The sequence below is a fragment of the Microcaecilia unicolor genome, chromosome 1, assembly GCF_901765095.1.
Source record: "Microcaecilia unicolor chromosome 1, aMicUni1.1, whole genome shotgun sequence".
Classification (NCBI taxonomy): domain Eukaryota; kingdom Metazoa; phylum Chordata; class Amphibia; order Gymnophiona; family Siphonopidae; genus Microcaecilia; species Microcaecilia unicolor.
The window spans coordinates 304,269,069-304,283,946 of NC_044031.1; the positions used below are offsets into that span (position 1 = coordinate 304,269,069).

The window sequence follows — 14,878 nt, forward strand, 5'->3', positions numbered from 1 at the left end:
CAATGAGTGAAAAGGTACCAAAAGTGGGGTTACAAATAACAGAGATGAAGGCTATAAAAAACTGAAGGAGTAAATTTGGGCAACTTTCATTTTTGAAAGTTTTACATACTATACAGTGTCAGTAGAAAGGGACAATGCAATTTTTTTCACAATTTTGATGTTTTTCATGTTCTAAAGCCTAAAAACTGCATGTACCCTAAAGGTACCTAAACTGGGATATGTGATTTCTGGGGTTAATTACAGCATAAAATGCAACTAAGGCTTGTGTTTTAAGCAGGATCCAAGAATCAGTCTTACTTTTTGTCCATCTAGTTCTTATTTAAGTTTTACGTTTTTTGTTTTGTTTTTACCAGAAGTTGCTTGTTTTAATGGTGATATTGTGCCTAGTTGGGTTAATTTCTCTTTTTCAGACAACTTAACTACTACATACTCAGAAAGAAAAACTTGAGGAAGTTAATCTAATTTATGGCCCTTTTTACTAAGCTGCACTATAGATGCACTAGTGTTTTTAGCATGCACTAATGATAGAGACATGCTAGTGCACCTTAGTGAACAGGGCCTTAATGTTAAGTTATAGGTGTTTCTGTTGAGATATCACTGAAAGTATTACTTTTGAGTTATTGAGATCCTATCGTAGTATGTCCACCTTAGGTACCTTTTTCTCTTGTGTGAAAAGGTAAGCAGTCATTCATTGTGTATTTTTTTAGCGTTGATTAAACAAAGATAATTTAATTGCTATGTGCAACAAAATTTTAAATTTCTGATGTTACAGGAATTTGGTTAAATTAAATATTTTACCACATGAACATTTAAAATAATTTAATAGGCTTACCAATTGTTTCACAATTGTTGCATTCTTATATAAAATTACCCAGAGCCACCAATGAGTTTTGTCTCACTGTGGGATTAGAATACTTCCAAGTTTTGTCTTTGTGTAATGCATTAAAATCTTTGTTTTTTATATACATATCAGTGAACTTAGATATGAAGATATTGTGCAATGGCTAAATGCAGTCAATTTGGATATCACTGATGATTTTCATGATGTTCTGGTGAACTACTTCTGCAATAGAGACACTGTATGTGAAAATGACAGCAACATTGATGACAGTGGATTTGATGATAGCAACCAAGAACAACTACAGAGTTCATGCAATGATCGACAACATTCCAGCTTGGGCTTGGTGGGAAATGAGAAACCAACAATATAGCATGAAATCTTCAGTATTGGCTGTGTTGATGACAGAAGCAGTTCAGAAGCCCTAGACCAAAAAGGAGCTGAGACTGTTGATAAATTTCTTTCTGAAAACTGCTGTAGATTTAAATGCACTGAGAAATTTCCAAAGGACACAATTGTCAGATGCTGTATGAATGCTGCTAAACCGAATCATAGTGAAGCTGAACACGTCAACTTTCCGCACGTCAGACTGTTAGACAGCATGAACTGCTGTATTGCAATTAGGTCTGAAACAGCCAAGATTAAAAATAAAAACATTCCAAAGGTATAAAAATCTTTTTCCAGGGAAAGCCAGTTTGTAAATTTATTTTCTTCTTTCTTCACGGTATCAGTAATAAGGTGTACAGAAAACTTAAATCAGTCTTAAAATCAGACGGAATTGCACCTAAGTCACATGCCAATTTGCAGAAGGCATTAGAAGCAAGTGCACATCCAATTGAGACAGAGAGTCGGCTGTAAAGTTTATTGAGAATTTTGCCATTCAGAACGCCATTGTGTTGCCTGGTTGTGTTCCCGCTTTTAAGAATCCGGACCTTCTTTTACTGCCATCTGAATTCATGAAGACATCTTCTTGGAAGGAAGGAGTATGATTCTGTATCCTTCTGCCCCTCTAGTGTGGATGTGGTTGTGAAACCGGATATGTACACCACCATGCAAAACGGAAGTGAGGCTTCATTAGAACGTTGGTGGTGCCTTTTATATATATAGATATCAGCTGCAGAACAAGTTCTTAATGGCTGTGGATGAAACTTGGTAAGAAATTTGATCACAGTCTAAACTTCCTATGGATTACAGAGTATAGATATTTGCAATTTGAAATTTTTCAAATGTGTTTTTCTGAAAAATGTAACTTTTTTATTGATAAAGGTTTTTCATTGGCCTGCTTTGGTGCTCTGCTCCTCCTTGAACTTGACTGCAGCTCTCACTCTTTCTCATAGATTAGGGTATAACAACTGCTGGGCTTCTCTCTCTCTCTCTCTCTCTGTGTCAGAAATTACTTACAGTCCAGCTTTTCTTCTCCTGTGCAGGCTTGTTTTTCCTGGCCTCCAGCTGGTATCTCCTCTGCTCAGGCTTGCCCCCCACCATTGGAGCCGACTCTGTGGGTGCTGTGGGTGCTTGAGCACCCCCAATATTGAGAAAATTCTTTGTATCTATCCAGGGAAGGGTTATTTCCATTGGGCTTAGCACCCCCATTAATTTTGAAAAGTTGGCTCCTATGCCCCCCACCAGCCTGGCACTTCTTCTCTGTTCAGGCTTGCCTCTCCTTTCCAGCCTACAGCTTCCTTTCTCCTCAGGTTCCCTTCTCTGTTTTCAGTCTGCCTGCCACCACTCCTACCCGGGCTTGTTCCTTTGTCTCCTGTCTGGACTGGCTTACTCTCTGCCAGCCTGCAGCCTCTCCTGCCCAGGCTTGTTTCTCTCTCTGCCAGCCTGCAGTGTCAGCTAACCCTCTCCTTGTGCTGCTACACCTTCTCTCTCCTCATTGGCTCAAATGTGTGCCTTTTTTAGGCTACCAGTTCTCTTTGCTGCCTCCTAGCCTCTGATTGGCAGCTCACTGCTTCTCTATCCTGGAATTTCTCTTGCCCCTCTAGCTCCCAGCAACCCCCAAGGGCCATTCCAGCTCCCAGCATCCACTGAGGTCATCCCAGATCCCAGTGGCCGAGTCCAGAGACAGCGAAGATACTTACCTGTAGCAGGTATTCTCCGAGGACAGCAGGCTGATTGCTCTCACATGTGGGTCGGCGTCCACGGCGGCCCCCAGAACGGAAAGATTTGCCAGTAAAATCTAGAACGTCTGCGACAGCCAGCAGAACTTGGGACAGACACACCACGCATGCGCGGCCATCTTCCCACCCGCGTGTGTCCGTTCCCGCCTCAGTTATATTAAAAGCAAATAAATAATTAATTAAAAAACTCCGGGTTGATGAGAACAATCAGCCTGCTGTCCTCAGAGAATACCTGCTACAGGTAAATATCTTTGCTTTCTCCGAGGACAAGCAGGCTGCTTGTTCTCACATTTGGGGTATCCCTAGCCCCCAGGCTCACTCAAAACAACAAACATTGGTCAATTGGGCCTCGCAACGGCGAGGACATAACTGAGATTGACCTACGAAGAAACAACTAACTGAGAGTGCAGCCTGGAACAGAATAAAAATGGGCCTGGGGGGTGGAGTTGGATTCTAGACCCTGAACAGCTTCTGCAGCACCGTCTGCCCAAACCGACTGTCGCGTTGGGAATCCTGCTGAAGGCAGTAATGAGATGTGAATGTGTGCACTGATGACCACGTCGCAGCCTTGCAAATCTCTTCTATACTGACTGACTTCAAGTGCGCCACTGACGCTGCCATGGCTCTAACACTATGAGCCGTGACATGACCCTCCAGAGTCAGCCCAGCCTTGGCGTAAGTGAAGGAAAAGCAATCTGCTAGCCAATTGGAAATGATGCGTTTCCTGACAGCAACTCCCCTTCTGTTGGGATCAAAAGAAACAAACATTTGGGCGGACTGTCTGAAGGGGCTTGTCCGCTCCACATAGAAGGCCAATGCTCTCTTGCAGTCCAATGTATGCAACTGATGTTCAGCAGGGCGGGTATGAGGACGGGGAAAGAATGTTGGCAAAACAACTGACTGGTTAAGATGGAACTCCGGAAAATGGATCCAAGATGGCGTCTAAGAGGGTCGCATGAACGCCAGCTCCTGAACCACCATCGAAAATCGCAAGCGGGAATCTTCCCTGTTCAATAATGGGGAAGAGAAAGGGTAAGCCTGGTGTACCTTGCTCCACGGGTCAGGCAATTTCCCCTGCCGCTCGACAGATGACGCTGGAGGAATCAGGTCTGATCGTCCAGAGGACTCAAGCCGGCGCTTCGAGGGGTCTGACGGAGATCTCGGACCCCAGTGTAGAGGGAGTGACTTTAAGTCCCCCCCTCTGAGGATAACACCCCCAAGACCTGGAGGAATCTCTTGGGCTACGGAGAGACAGCTGACAGAGGCGTCCGGAAGTGTGGCCCCTGCGGTTGATGGTGGAGACCCCGTGGCTACCTCGTCACCGATCAAAACACCCTCGCAAGCAGGCCTGATGCCGAGGGCCTCCCAACCTGCGCAAAGTCGGGACGAGACCTCCGAAGGAATTCTGGAGATTGTGAGGCCAGCGGTGATTACAATGGACTCCATTTGGGAGGCAATTCAAGGATTAAACGGCATGTTGCTTCAGGTACCAGAATCTTTACGAGGAGAAATGGGGAAGTTGTCACAGGCTCATTTAGAGCTTTCTGGTAAGGTGAGTGAGCAAACATCTAGGATGGACTCCATTGAATCTGAGGTAAACTCCAATAAAAATTCTATATTAGCTATTATCAATGAAAATAATGCTCAAAGGAAGAAAACTGAATACATGGAAAATCAGCAGAGGAGAAATAATCTTTGGTTTTTTAATTTTTCTAAGTCTCCTTTAATCCCAGCCAAAGAAATGTTAAAAAAATACTTTATTGAAGTTCTGGCTTTTCCCCCATTGACTTGAGTGCTTTATATCTCTGGGGCTGGAGTTGGAAATTTACAATCTCCTCAGCTAAATTTAACACAGTTGTTGGAAAATTCACTGGAAGTTATCACAGAGAGGACGACATTACTAGTATCGTTTGCTTTAGAACTGGACTGTAATAATATATTTAGATTATTCTTTCGCCATATCTCCATTCCATTTCTGGGTTCAGAAATTCAGGTTTTTCCTGATCTCTATCGAGAGACACAAAGAAGAAGAAAAAAAATTTCCTATTATTGAAAGCGAGGGTCCTACAATTAGGTGGGACCTTTACTCTTAAGTTCCCATGTAAATGTCATATTTCTTTAGATTCCACCAATTATATCTTTTTTGAACCTGGAAAGCTTATAGAATTTATTGTTAGTAAGGAGTAACGTGTTGTAACTTGGATTGAACACTAAATCTGCTGCCCCGTCCTGAGTCCTTGCTCCTCTCTGTTTATTAAGATTTATTGTATTTTGTAGGTTGAAGAAGGGTTCCTCCTCAACCTCTTTGTGCATTTTTATTTAAGTACCTATTTCTTGGATCAATTAAATGTGGACTAATATAATTCACTGTTTTCCTGATTGTTTTATTTTTACGAATATTATGATTTCTGTGATGCCAATTTATGTTTTTGACATAAATGTTAAGACAAAATCAATAAAAAAAAAAAAAGATGGAACTCCGACACCACCTTCGGCAAGAACTTAGGCTGCGTATGGAGGACTACTCTGTTATGATGAAATTTAGTATAAGAAGCATGGGCTACCAAGGCTTGAAGCTCACTGACTCTACGAGCTGAAGTAACAGCCACCAAGAAAATGACCTTCCAGGTCAAGTACTTCAGATGGCAGGAATCCAGTGGCTCAAAAGGAGGTTTCATCAGCTGGGTGAGGACGATGTTGAGATCCTATGACACTGGTGGAGGTTTGACAGGGGGCTTTGACAAAAGCAAACCTCTCATGAAGCGAACAACTAAAGGCTGTCCAGAGATAGCCTTACCCTCTACACAATAATGGAAAGCACTAATTGCACTAAGATGGACTCTTACGGAGTTGGTCTTCAGACCAGACTCTGACAAGTGTAGAAGGTATTCAAGCAGGGTCTGTGTAGGACAAGAGCGAGGATTTAGGGCCTTGCTGTCACACCAGACGGCAAACCTCCTCCATTTAAACGAATAACACCTCCATGGAATCTTTTTTAGAAGCAAGCAAGACTCGGGAGACACCCTCAGAAAGACCCAAAGAGGCGAAGTCTACGCTCTCAACATCCAGGCCATGAGAGCCAGAGACTGGAGGTTGGGATGCAGAAGCGCCCCTTTGTTCTGAGGGTTGGAAAACAGTCCAATCTCCACGGTTCTTCGGAGGACAACTCCAGAAGTAGAGGGAACCAAATCTGACGTGGCTAAAAGGGCGCAATCAGAATCATGGTTCCACGATCTTGCTTGAGTTTCAGCAAAGTCTTCCCCACCAGAGGTATGGGAGGATATGCATACAGAAGGCCCTTTCCCCAATGAAGAAGAAAGGCATCTGACGCTAGCCTGTCGTGGGCATGAAGCCTGGAACAGAACTGAGGGACCTTGTGATTGATCTGAGTGGCAAAAAGGTCCACCGAGGGGGTGCCCCACGGTCGGAAGATCTTGCAAACTACGCCCGAGTTGAGTGACCACTCATGAGGTTGTATTATCCTGCTCAATCTGTCGGCCAGACTGTTGTTTACGCCTGCCAGATAAGTAGCCTGGAGAATCATGCCATGACGGCGAGCCCAAAGCCACATCTGGATGGTTTCCTGACACAGGGGGTGAGATCTGGTGCCCCCCTGCTTGTTGATGTAGTACATGGCAACCTGGTTATCCACTTGAATTAGAATAATTTGATTGGACAGCCGATCTCTGAAAGCCTTTAGAGCGTTCCAGACCGCTCGCAACTCCAGAAGATTGATCTGAAGACCAGATTCCTGGAGGGACCAAGCTCCCTGAGTGTGGAGCCCATCTACATGCGCTCCCCACCCCAGGAGAGAATCACTGTGGTCAGCACATTTTGAGACTGAGGAATTTGGAAGGTCAAATTGGATCGAATTGTCCACCATTGAAGGGAATTGTGAAATTCGGTGGACAGTTGGACCACATCCTCTAGATTCCCCGCGGCTTGATACCACTGGGAAGCTAAGGTCCATTGAGCAGATCTAATGTGAAGGCATGCTATGGGCGTCACTTGAACAGTGGAGGCCATGTGACCCAGAAGTCTCAACATCTGCCGAGCCGTGATCTGCTGAGACGCTCTGGCCCAGGAAACCAGGGACAGAAGATTGTCCACCCTCGCCTCGGGAAGGTAGGCCCAAGCTGTCTGAGAGTCCAACAGAGCTCCTGTGAATTCTAGTTGTTGAACTGGAAGGAGATGGGACTTTGGGTAATTTATAACAAACCCGAGTAGCTACAGGAGTTTGAGAGTCATCTGCATGGACTGTAGAGCTCCTGCCTCCAAGGTGTTCTTCACCATCCAATCGTTAAGATAAGGGAACACAGGCACTTCCAAGTCTGCGTAGCGACGCTGCAACAACTGCCATGCATTTTGTAAAGACCCTGGGTGCAGACGCGAGACCACAGCGTAGCACACAATACTGAAAATGCTGTGTTCCCAGACGAAATCTAAGATACTTCCTGTGAGCTGGAAGTATCGGGATGTGTGTATAAGCATCCTTTAAGTCCAGAGAGCATAACCAATAGTTTTGCTTAATCATGGGAAGAAGGGTGCCCAGGGAAAGCATCCTGAACTTTTCTCGGACCAGATATTTGTTCAGGGCCCTTAGGACTAGGATGGGACGCATCCCCCCTGTTTTCTTTTGCACAAGGAAGTACCTGGAATAGAATCCCAGTCCTTCTTGCCCTGGTGGAACGGGCTCGACCGCATTGGTGCTGAGAAGGGCGGAGAGTTCCTCTGCAAGTACCTGCCTGTGCTGGAAGCTGAAGGACTGAGCTCCCAGTGGGCAATTTGGAAGAGTGGAGACCAAATTGAGGGAGTACCCTAATCGGACTATTTGAAGAACCCACCGATCGGAGCTTATGAGAGGCCACCTTTGATGAAAAACTTTTAACCTCCCTCCGACTGGCAGATCGTCCGGCACAGGTACGTTTATGGCGGCTATGCTCAGCTGGAGCCAGTCAAAAGCCCGTCCCTCGCTTTTCCTGGGGAGCTGCAGGGGCCTGCCTGGGTGCATGCTGTTGACGCAAACGAGCGCGCTGGGGCGGAGCCTGAGAAGGCTGTCCAGAAGGTGGATTGTACCTATGCTTATTGTAAGCACAGAGAGCATTCCACCTTCTCGGAAAAATCGTCTACCTGTTGAGGTAGATGCTGAAGGCGCCTGGTGGGAGAGTTTGTCGAGAGCGGTTTCCCGCTGGTGGAGCTGCTCTACCACCTGCTCGACCTTCTCACCAAAAATATTATCCCTCCGGCAAGGAACATCCGCAAAACGCTGCTGGGTCCGATTGTCCAGGTCAGAGGCACACAGCCATGAGAGTCTGCGCATCACTATAGCTTCAGCAGCGGACCTGGATGCAACATCAAAAGTGTCATAAGCACCCCTGGACAGGAATTTACGACACACCTTCAGCTGCCTGACCACCTCCTGAAAAGGCCTGGCGTGTTCCGGAGGGGGCTTATCCACCAAGTCCACCAGTTGCTTAACATTGTTCCGCATGTGAATGCTCATGTAGAGCTGGTAGGACTGAATTTTGGACACGAGCAAAGAGGGTTGGTAGGCCTTCCTCCCAAAAGAGTCCAAAGTCCTAGCTTCTCGCCCCGGGGGTGCCGAGGCGAAATCTCTAGTAATCCTGGCTCTCTTGAGAGCGGAATCCACAACCGCAGAGTCGTGAGGTAACTGCGACCTCATCAACTCAGGTTCTCCATGGATCCGATACTGGGACTCCGCTTTCTTGGGGATGGTGGGGTTAGATAATGGTTTCATCCAATTCCTCAGCAATGTCTCCTTAAAGACATTATGCAGAGGGGCAGTGGATGACTCCTTAGGTGGCGAAGGATAGTCAAGGACTTCGAGCATCTCAGTACTGGGCTCATCTTCATTTACCACAGGGAAGGGAATGCCCACAAACATTTCCCGGACAAAGGAAGAGAAGGAAAGACTCTCCGGTGGAGAAAGCTTCCTCTCAGGTGAAGGAGTAGGATCAGAAGGAAGACCACAAGACTCCTCAGAAGAGAAATATCTGGAGTCTTCCCCTTCATCCCAGGAGGCATCCTCCTTGGTATCGGACAAGAGTTCTCGAACTACATTCTGAAACTGGGCCCGTCTCGACACCGAGGAACCATGTCCCTTATGGCGATGATGAGAAGTCGACTCCCACGCCGGAGGCTTCTCCACCACTGCCAACTCCAGGCTCCGCCCTTTCTGCCTCGTCTCACCCCATGCTTGGAATAAACTCCCTGAGCCCATTCGCCAGGCCCCCTCCCTGCCCATCCTTGCTCAAAGCCCACCTCTTCAATGTCCCCTTTAGCACCTAACCACCATACCTCTATTCAGGAAATCTAGACTGCCCCAACTTGACATTGTGTCCTTTAGATTGTAAGCTCCTTTGAGCAGGGACTGTCCTTCTTTGTTAAACTGTACAGCGCTGCGTAACCCTAGTAGCGCTCTAGAAATGTTAAGTAGTAGTAGTAGATGAAGCTCCCTCCAATGACGTCGACAGGGAGTTGACTTGGGTGGCAGCCGAGGCCGATGCCGCAAGCGGTACTAGTGTCGAGGACCTCACCACAGGCACGGAGCCAGGCACCACTTCCATCGACGGTACTGAAGGCGCAAGCAACCCTGGTACCGGAACAGAGTGATGCAGCAGCCCTTCCAGAAGGCATGGAAGAATGGCTCGAATGCTCTCCTCCAGAGTCACTGTCGAGGAAGGCTGTGGGGTCTGTACCGGAGTCAAAGTCAGAATCTGTGAAGGCCTGGGAGGTGGTACCGGGCTGTCCGAAGATCAACACACAGACACCTCTTGTATGGAGGGTGAGCGCTCCTCCCGGCGTCGACGCTTTCCGGGTGCCAAATCCTTTGACGCCCCAGAGCTCCCGGTACCATGTCTCGAAGGAGACCAATGCCATAAGTACATAAGTATTGCCACACTGGGAAAAGACCAAGGGTCCATCGAGCCCAGCATCCTGACCACGACAGCGGCCAATCCAGGCCAAGGGCACCTGGTGAGCTTCCCGAACGTACAAACATTCTATACTGTATATGTTATTCCTGGAATTGTGGATTTTTCCCAAGTCCATTTAGTAGCGGTTTATGGACTTCTTCTTTAGGAAACCGTCTAACCCCTTTTTAAACTCTGCTAAGCTAACTGCCTTCACCACGTTCTCCGGCAACGAATTTCAGAGTTTAGTTATGCGTTGGGTGAAGAAAAATTGTCTCCGATTTGTTTTAAATTTACTACACTGTAGTTTCATCGCATGCTCCCTAATCCTAGTATTTTTGGAAAGTGTGAACAGACACTTTACATCCACCTGTTCCACTCCACTCATTATTTTATATACCTCTATCATGTCTCCCCTCAGCCGTCTCTTCTCCAAGCTGAAAAGCCCTAGCCTCCTTAGTCTTCCTTCATAGGGAAGCCGTCCCATCCCTACTATCATTTTAGTCGCCCTTTGCTGCATCTTTTCCAATTCTACTATATCTTTCTTGAGATGCGGCGACCAGAATGAACACAATACTCAAGGTGCGGTCGCACCATGGAGCGATACAACGGCATTATAACATCCTCACACCTGTTTTCCATACCTTTCCTAATAATACCCATCATTCTATTCGCTTTCCTAGCCGCAGCAGCACACTGAGCAGAAGGTTTCAGTGTATTATCGACGACGACACCCAGATCCCTTTCTTGGTTCGTAACTCCTAACGTGGAACCTTGCATGATGTAGCTATAATTCAGGTTCTTTTTTCCCACATGCATCACCTTGCACTTGCTCACATTAAACGTCATCTGCCATTTAGCTTCCCAGTCTCGTAACGTCCTCTTGTAATTTTTCACAATCCTGTCGCGAGTTAACGACTTTGAATAACTTTGTGTCATCAGCAAATTTAATTACCTCGCTAGTTACTCCCATCTCTAAATCATTTATAAATATATTAAAAAGCAGTGGTCCTAGCACAGACCCCTGAGGAACCCCACTAACTACCCTTCTCCATTGTGAATACTGCCCATTTAACCCCACTCTCTGTTTCCTATCCTTCAACCTGTTTTTAATCCACAATAGGACATTTCCTCCTATCCCATGACCCTCCAATTTCCTCTGTAGCCTTTCATGAGGTACCTTGTCAAACGCCTTTTGAAAATCCAGATACACGATATCAACCAGCTCCCCTTTGTCCACATGTTTGTTTACTCCTTCAAAGAATTGAAGTAAATTGGTCAGGCAAGATCTCCCCACACAAAAGCCATGCTGACTTGGTCTCAGTAATCCATGTCCTCAGATGTGCTCTGTAATTTTGTTTTTGATAATAGCTTCTGCCATTTTCCCTGGCACCAACGTCAGACTCACCGGTCTATAATTTCCCGGATCTCCCCTGGAGCCTTTTTTAAAAATGGGCGTTACATTGGCCACCCTCCAATCTTCCGGTACCATGCTCGATTTTAAGGATAAATTGCATATAACTAACAGTAGCTCCGCAAGCTCATTTTTCAGTTCTATCAGTACTCTAGGATGAATACCATCCGGTCCAGGAGATTTGCTACTCTTCAGTTTGCTGAACTGCCCCATTACGTCCTCCAGGTTTACCGTGAAGTCAGTAAGTTTCTCCGACTCGTCCGCTTGAAATACCATTTCCAACACCGGTATTCCACCCAAATCTTCCTCGGTGAAGACCGAAGCAAAGAATTCATTTAATCTCTCCGCTACGTCTTTATCTTCCTTGATCGCCCCTTTTACCCCTCTGTCATCCAGTGGCCCAACCGATTCTTTTGCTGGCTTCCTGCTTTTAATATACCGAAAAATTTTTTTGCTATGTTTTTTTGCCTCTAATGCTATCTTTTTTTTCGTAATCCCTCTTGGCCTTCTGTATCTGTGCCTTGCATTTGCTTTGACACTCCTTATGCTGCTTCTTGTTATTTTCAGACGGTTCCTTCTTCCATTTTCTGAAGGCGTTTCTTTTAGCCCTAATAGCTTCCTTCACCTCACTTTTCAACCACGCTGGCTGCTTCAAAGCACGTCACCGGTACTCCTCGGTACCGACGAGGACGTAGAATCCACACGCCTCCTCGGAGTCGGGTCCGACATCAGTCGGTCCCAGTGGGCCTGCCCAGCAGGAGCCTTCGAGACAGGTGGACACCCACTCAAAGGCTCAAAGCCATTACCTGCGCTCCTGATGTTGATGCCACCCCCGGTGCTGACATCGACGCCGCTGACCTCGGTATCGATGTTGACGTCGACGCCGAGGAATCAGTCAGAGCTCCAAAAAGATAGTCCCGAAGAGCTCTTCTCGACACCTGTGTCCGCTTTTTCAAGCTCAGACACAACTTGCAGGCATCTGGGCGATGGTCGGGCCCAAGGCACTGGATGCACCAGGAGTGCAGGTCAGTGCCCAAGATAGACCGCTGGCACTGAGCACACTTCTTGAAGCCGCTGGGAGGCTTCGATGACATCAGCGGAAAAATCACGGCGGCGAAATTAAACGGCTCGATCGTGCCAACAAAGGGCACAAAAAAAAAGGAGAACCGCAGACGGGCGGCCAAAGAAGGCTGCAACGGAAACCAAAAGGAAACTTACCAGGGCAAAAACTAAGAAAAAGAGGTCGTTATTTTTTTTAACTGGAAAAAGAAAACAAGAAAAAGGCGACCTAAAACAAAAAGACAGCGATAAACGCTAATGAAAGGCGCCTATGTTTTTCCTGAGGACCTAAGCGAGAGAGACCAACACGCAGCCACTCTCCACAGTGGAAAAGAAAAAACTGAGGCGGGAACGGACGCACGCGGGCGGGAAGATGGCCGCACATGCGCAGTGCGTCCGTCCCGCGTCCTGCTGGCTGTTGCAAAAGTTCTAGATTTTACTGGAAAATCTTTCCGTCCTGGGGGCCGCCGTGGACGCTGACCCACATGTGAGAACAAGCAGCCTGCTTGTCCTCGGAGAATCCCTCTATAGGTTTAAAATAAATAAATAAATCTAAAGTTAACCCCTGGTTACATACAGAATCTTAAAGTTGGCCCCTGACATCATGGGAACCAGAATGGACACTTTCAACCAACTGATTTACGTGCAAAAGGCCAGAGGAGGCAGGTGCAATTCCCTTTGATCAAGAAGGTAAGTGCCAAACTGGAATTCTGCTTGAATATTTTGTATTCTGGCAATGAGTGGTACAGACAGAAGAGGAAAATGCTTCTCATATCTCCTTATCTATTGACTTCAGGCTGTGTAGTAAAGTCTTCAGAAGAAAATGCCCTCAGGGCTCTTCCATGAAAATTAAGGTAGAAGGTGTGAAGCAATAGTGAAACTCTGCAGATGAAGGATCAGAATATTATGCACCAAGACTGTTCCTTGTGCCACCTAATCCTGATAGTGAGCATCCCAGTCAACAGACTAGAATCTGGTGTTTTTATTAACCAACTTGGAGCTTTAAGGCTGGCACTTCAACACAGAATGCAGAACCAAGACCACCACCTTAATTGTATCATGTCAGGAACTCCAAGAGTAGATCAGATTTGTAGCTCTAGGAGTGCAGCAACCAGTGTAAGAATAGAGAACTCTGTAAGGGTCTTGAGTAAGCCCGAGGCTACTAGACTAAAATTATAGGCACTACCATTGATTCCCATTAGGTACATCTGGTCCCATGACTGATGCTCCATGTGGTACAGAAGCAACAGTATGCCAGAAAAGGAATACTCCCTAAACTCATGGGAAAACTTACAGTGAGCTTTAGACAATTCTCTCACTTAAAAGCGTAGGCCTCAATAGGCAACCAGCCTGCCCTAGGAGAGATTCTTCAGCCAAGAGATTAGGAGAGTAGCACTTGGGTTGCCACCTCTTGATGTCTTAATGAGCAATGGCTCAGACCAACTAGATGATGCCATATGAATGCACTCCAAATCCTTCTCAGGAATTAAAGGATGCAACAAGTAAAAACTCTTGGAACACGCTTAGGGAGATGTTACCCATGGAGAAGAGAATGGAATAGCTCCAAGGAAACATGAAGACAAGCCTGTTGAGATGTAATGCTGTTAAGAACTGTCCTGGATGCATGGCCACTATTACTAAACAAAGGTTTCCATTTTGAAATATTAGATGTATATTCTGGTTCTCCTGATGATTCTGGAAGCATTTCACCACTCATCAATCAAGAATGAACTGTAACATACTTTGCATGACTGTCATCAGGATTGGAGCATGATGGCTATAAGGCAAATAAGTAGCTGCCTGCACATCCCTGAGCAGAGGGTAAGTTCATGTTTCTATGAAGAAGTACAGCCAGGACACAGCAGTTTGCAACAAGGAAGGTTCCAACCCAGTCAAACCTTCTGTCCAAGACTACCTTCCTGAGGAAGAGAGGGAGCTACCAGAATATTATAGGTCTTGGGACCTGAGGTGAAAAAAAAGCCTTCCATAATTACCTCCAGGTCCAATTCAATTGCTTCATGGCATTTTTAAAAATGGGAGTAAAAATCCTCAACTGAGGTACTCTTCTGCTCAACTGACACCCAGTTCTCCAACTGAGGCAGAAGCTGCCTCAATAACCAATCAAGAAGCTGCACAGTCTGCTATAAACATCTGCTGGAGGCGAAGAAATACTGAGTAGCTAAGGCTGCATGGTGCCCTTAAGGTGTGAATCACACAGAACTATTTCATTTCTCCATCTGTCGGTCGATGAACACAACCTACAGGTTCCGGACTGGTTTGGTGAGGACACTAAGGAAGATGAAAATTACATACAGGACTTACTTTTCAAAGCCCTGCATATGCTTTCCACAGGTACATTTTCACCTGTTTCCAGGCAGCTACAGATGTACCCACCAAGGCACAGGTGCCATTCCCATGGCTGCATATTCAAAGCAAAACTCTTTGAAAATAATCTTGCAGTTTCACAGATTTATAGTCACCCATGCAACTGCAAACTAGCCATGAAGTCTGA

The 14,878-nt window shown here is 46.1% G+C and overlaps 1 protein-coding gene across 1 annotated transcript in view; it reads right to left on the reverse strand.

Moving 5' to 3' along the window:
- The window catches only part of MEI1 (meiotic double-stranded break formation protein 1), a 669,052-nt gene that overhangs the window by 387,230 nt on the left and 266,944 nt on the right, over positions 1-14,878 (reverse strand). The gene's annotated exons all lie outside the window — the stretch shown is intronic.